This window comes from Aquarana catesbeiana, linkage group LG08, assembly GCF_042186555.1.
Source record: "Aquarana catesbeiana isolate 2022-GZ linkage group LG08, ASM4218655v1, whole genome shotgun sequence".
Taxonomy (NCBI): domain Eukaryota; kingdom Metazoa; phylum Chordata; class Amphibia; order Anura; family Ranidae; genus Aquarana; species Aquarana catesbeiana.
This window is the reverse complement of record NC_133331.1, coordinates 50634910-50640909: the sequence shown is the minus strand read 5'-3', so window position 1 is coordinate 50640909 and position 6000 is coordinate 50634910.

The window sequence follows — 6000 nt, the reverse complement described above, 5'->3', positions numbered from 1 at the left end:
AAAAACGCAGTGTTAGCGGGATCAGCCCAGATACCTGCTAGCAACTGCGTTTTACCCCTCCGCCCGGCCCAGCCCACCCAAGTGCAGTATCGATCGATCACTGACACTTACAAAACACTAAATGCATAACTGCAGCGTTCGCAGAGTCAGGCCTGATCCCTGCGATCGCTAACAGTTTTTTTGGTAGTATTTTGGTGAAAAGGGCAGGCACCAGCCCCAAGCAGCGTCAGATTAGCGCCAGTACCGCTAACACCCACGCACGCACCGTACACCTCCCTTAGTGGTATAGTATCTGTACAGATCAATATCTGATCCGATCAGATCTATACTAGCGTCCCCAGCAGTTTAGGGTTCCCAAAAACACAGTGTTAGCGGGATCAGCCCAGATACCTGCTAGCACCTGCATTTTGCCCCTCCGCCCGGCCCAGCCCACCCAAGTGCAGTATCGATCGATCACTGTCACTTACAAAACACTAAACGCATAACTGCAGCGTTCGCAGAGTCAGGCCTGATCCCTGCGATCGCTAACAATTTTTTTTGGTAGCATTTAATTGAACTGGCAAGCGCCAGCGGCCTAGTACACCCCGGCCGTAGTCAAACCAGCACTGCAGTAACACTTGGTGACGTGGCGAGTCCCATAAGTGCAGTTCAAGCTGGTGAGGTGGCAAGCACAAATAGTGTCCCGCTGCCACCAAGAAGACAAACACAGGCCCGTCGTGCCCATAATGCCCTTCCTGCTGCATTCGCCAATCCTAATTGGGAACCCACCACTTCTGCAGCGCCCATACTTCCCCCATTCACATCCCCAACCAAATGCAGTCGGCTGCATGAGAGGCATTTTCTTTATGTCCTCCCGAGTACCCCTACCCAACGCCCCCCAAAAAAGATGTCGTGTCTGCAGCAAGCGCGGAAATAGGCGTGACACCCGCTATTATTGTCCCTCCTGTCCTGACAATCCTGGTCTTTGCATTGGTGAATGTTTTGAACGCTACCATTCATTAGTTGAGTATTAGCGTAGGGTACAGCATTGCACAGACTAGGCACACTAACACAGGGTCTCCCAAGATGCCATCGCATTTTGTGAGACCCGAACCTGGAACCGGTTACAGTTATAAAAGTTAGTTACAAAAAAAGTGTAAAAAAAAAAAAAAAAATATATAAAATAAAAAAAAATAGTTGTCGTTTTATTGTTCTCTCTCTCTCTATTCTCTCTCTATTGTTCTGCTCTTTTTTACTGTATTCTATTCTGCAATGTTTTATTGTTATCATGTTTTATCATGTTTGCTTTTCAGGTATGCAATTTTTTATACTTTACCGTTTACTGTGCTTTATTGTTAACCATTTTTTTGTCTTCAGGTACGCCATTCACGACTTTGAGTGGTTATACCAGAATAATGCCTGCAGGTTTAGGTATCATCTTGGTATCATTCTTTTCAGCCAGCGGTCGGCTTTCATGTAAAAGCAATCCTAGCGGCTAATTAGCCTCTAGACTGCTTTTACAAGCCGTGGGAGGGAATGCCCCCCCCACACCGTCTTCCGTGTTTTTCTCTGGCTCTCCTGTCTCAACAGGGAACCTGAGAATGCAGCCGGTGATTCAGCCAGCTGACCATAGAGCTGATCAGAGACCAGAGTGGCTCCAAACATCTCTATGGCCTAAGAGACCGGAAGCTACGAGCATTTTATGACTTAGATTTCGCCAGATGTAAATAGCGCCATTGGGAAATTGGGGAAGCATTTTATCACACCGATCTTGGTGTCATCAGATGCTTTGAGGGCAGAGGAGAGATCTAGACCCCAATTTTTTCAAAAAAGAGTACCTGTCACTACCTATTGCTATCATAGGGGATATTTACATTCCCCGAGATAACAATAAAAATGATTAAAAAAAAAAAAAAAAAAAGAAAGGAACAGTTTAAAAATAAGATAAAAAAGCAAAAAAATAATAAAGAAAAAAAAAAAAAAAAAGCACCCCTGTCGCCCCCTGCTCTCGCGCTAAGGCGAACGCAAGCGGCGGTCTGTCGTCAAACGTAAACAGCAATTGCACCATGCATGTGAGGTATCGCCGCGAAGGTCAGATCGAGGGCAGTAATTTTTGCAGTAGACCTCCTCTGTAAATCTAAAGTGGTAACCTGTAAAGGCTTTTAAAGGCTTTTAAAAATGTATTTATTTTGTTGCCACTGCACGTTTGTGCGCAATTTTAAAGCATGTCATGTTTGGTATCCATGTACTCGGCCTAAGATCATCTTTTTTATTTCATCAAACATTTGGGCAATATAGTGTGTTTTAGTGCATTAAAATTTAAAAAAGTGTGTTTTTTCCCCAAAAAATGCGTTTGAAAAATCGCTGCGCAAATACTGTGTGAAAAAAAAAAATGAAACACCCACCATTTTAATCTGTAGGGCATTTGCTTTAAAAAAATATATAATGTTTGGGGGTTCAAAGTAATTTTTTTGCAAAAAAAAGTGTCAGAAAGGGCTTTGTCTTCAAGTGGTTAGAAGAGTGGGTGATGTGTGACATAAGCTTCTAAATGTTGTTCATAAAATGCCAGGACAGTTCAAACCCCCCCCCAAATGACCCCATTTTGGAAAGTAGACGCCCCAAGCTATTTGCTGAGAGGCATGTCGAGTCCATGGAATATTTTATATTGCGACACAAGTTGCGGGAAAGAGACAATTTTTTTTTTTTTTTTTTTGCATAAAGTTGTCACTAAATGATATATTGCTCAAACATGCCATGGGAATATGTGAAATTACACCCCAAAATACATTCTGCTGCTTCTCCTGAGTACGGGGATACCACATGTGTGAGACTTTTTGGGAGCCTAGCCGCGTACGGGACCCCGAAAACCAAGCACCGCCTTCAGGCTTTCTAAGGGCGTAAATTTTTGATTTCACTCTTCACTGCCTATCACAGTTTCGGAGGCCATGGAAAGCCCAGGTGGCACAAAACCCCCCCAAATGACCCCATTTTGGAAAGTAGACACCCCAAGCTATTTGCTTAGAGATATAGTGAGTATTTTGCAGACCTCACTTTTTGTCACAAAGTTTTGAAAATTGAAAAAAGAAAAAAAAAAAGTTTTTTCTTGTCTTTCTTCATTTTCAAAAACAAATGAGAGCTGCAAAATACTCACCATGCCTTTCAGCAAATAGCTTGGGGTGTCTACTTTCCAAAATGGGGTCATTTGGGGGGGGGTTTGTGCCACCTGGGCATTCCATGGCCTCCGAAACTGTGATAGGCAGTGAAGAGTGAAATCAAAAATTTACACCCTTAGAAATCCTGAAGGCAGTGATTGGTTTTCGGGGTCCCGTACGCGGCTAGGCTCCCAAAAAGTCCCACACATGTGGTATCCCCGTACTCAGGAGAAGCAGCTGAATGTATTTTGAGGTGCAATTCCACATAGGCCCATGGCCTGTGTGAGCAATATATAATTTAGTGACAACTTTTTGTAAATATTTTTTTTTTTTTTGTCATTATTCAATCACTTGGGACAAAAAAAAAAAAATATTCAATGGGTTCAACATGCCTCTCGGCAATTTCCTTGGGGTGTCTACTTTCCAAAATGGGGTCATTTGGGGGGGTTTTGTACTGCCCTGCCATTTTAGCACCTCAAGAAATGACATAGGCAGTCATAAACTAAAAGCTGTGTAAATTACAGAAAATGTACCCTAGTTTGTAGACGCTATAACTTTTGCACAAACCAATAAATATATGCTTATTGACATTTTTTTTACCAAAGACATGTGGCCGAATACATTTTGGCCTAAATGTATGACTAAAATTTAGTTTATTGGATTTTTTTATAACAAAAAGTAGAAAATATCATTTTTTTTCAAAATTTTAAGTCTTTTTCCGTTTATAGCGCAAAAAATAAAAACTGCAGAGGTGATCAAATACCATCAAAAGAAAGCTCTATTTGTGGGAAGAAAAGGACGCAAATTTTGTTTGGGTACAGCATTGCATGACCGCGCAATTAGCAGTTAAAGCGACGCAGTGCCAAATTGGAAAAAGACCTCTGGTCCTTAGGCAGCATAATGGTCCGGGGCTCAAGTGGTTAAATATAAAAAACATTTTTCTCTTCCTTCCTTAATGTCAGGCTGGTTGTAAATTGTATGACATCCACAAAACGCACTCTCTATTAAAATGTATTGTCAGTTTACATTCTGTTCTGCAAACCATTCTATTAGCTAATATGTTCTCTCCGTAGCGTGCAGTTATCAGTACTTTGTCCAAATGTTTGCAGATCTCTGGCACTTTAGTCATTTCAGATGTTCCAGGAGCGCAGATCTCAATCTAATACCTTTGCAGAGTTGAAAAATTAAAGTAGATGTAAATCCTCAGTGGATGACATTTAGTTGGCTCTCTGCACTGTGCATAATAAATAATTGCCATTATTTAAAATCTTTTTTTCATCCTTGGTATCATCTCAGTGTTGCAGGTCTCCTGCAATCTCTTAACAGCCACTTCCTGTCTACATGAGCTCCATGCCTGTGTAATGTGGATTTAAATTGCTACGTGTATTCTCCATTGGATGTCCATGTAATAGGGTGACAGGCACAGAGCTTTGTCACCCTATAACAGGAAGTCCCTGAACAAGGACCTTCATGACAGGATCACCAGAGAGTATTTTAATGAAAGGTACAAAGGGTTAAAATTACTTTAAAAAAAGACATAGCATGTTGGAGCTTATATGAGATTTTGCTTGGGTCCATGGGATCTTAATTGTGGCCATTGAATGGAATGTCATCTAAATCCACTCATATACCATGAGGTCTTCTGTTCATAGAAAAATCTGATCTGTTGGAGTGTCCACACTGTTAACAAAGAGACTGAAGGGGCTGGAAGTTCTCCAGGACTGAGCACAATATAAGAGGGAGCTTAATTGGAAACGTGACATTTAAATGTAACAATCGCTGTCATGTTTCGAACAATATAATCCATTGGAACGCCTTAACAAAAAAAAAAAAAAAAAAAAGTCATGCGGGAGGATTAGAGACCACACTGCTCATTTTTTTCACTTCTTTGTTTTATCACACTTACAGCTTTATACCATGTTGCTGATTTTATTATTACATTTAGAATAATACATTTTGATCGATTTGTGCTTTTTTATAAGGTTTTTCTATTATATGTGGGAGTAATGATCACGCTGGAGACATAAATAATCATGTTAAATTTGTTGATATTTTTTGCCATACAAGTTGAGCAGTTGGGGGAGCCATGTGCAGTGCGCTCCTGTGCCACTCTCCTCTCCTCCTTCACTCCCCGCTGCTACTGCAGATTACAGAACTGCAGCTGCTGGTGTGTTTGGAGCAGCTCTGTGTGAAGATCCCTCGGATGTGCTGGGGACTGGAGAATGCAGAGCTGTGAAGTGTGTGCTGAGGGATCATCACCAAAATACAGTCATGCTGTGCCGAGGACTGGAGCCACCACAACCTAGAGTGAGAGGACACCTAACCAGTGGGACCACTGCTGCTGTGTCGCCGGGCCTGGTGAGAGGACCTTTTGGCCATGAATTGTTGCTACCACTAGAGACTAAGCCCTTAGGAACTGACTTCACAGTTGTTTATAGCCTTATTACTGCCACATGTATGCCAACAGTACCATTGGGCCCCTACGTTAGCCAGCTGAAGAGTCAAGACTAAAGACTGCCCCTTTACAGATGCTACACAGAGACCTTTGCACCCTTACTAAGTTTAAGAAGTACCTCTCAGTGGAAGCTGCACCATACCCTAGCCATTTCCTTAGAGTGCACTTTGACCGAGTTGCAGTGTTATTATTCATACTGCAGTTAATGTTTATATGCATTGTTCATTACTGAAGTTGCTCATTTATGTGTTGATTCCAGTTTAGTGGTACAGAACTCTGTGTCCAAATCTACCTTCTGTGTGCTCATTTATACTCAAACCACCCTTTATTCCAACATGTACCATTACACTTAATTCATTTACCACTAAACTGTCTTGTGTCTGTAGCAGAATCTCTGACCTCTTCAAGTCTAAT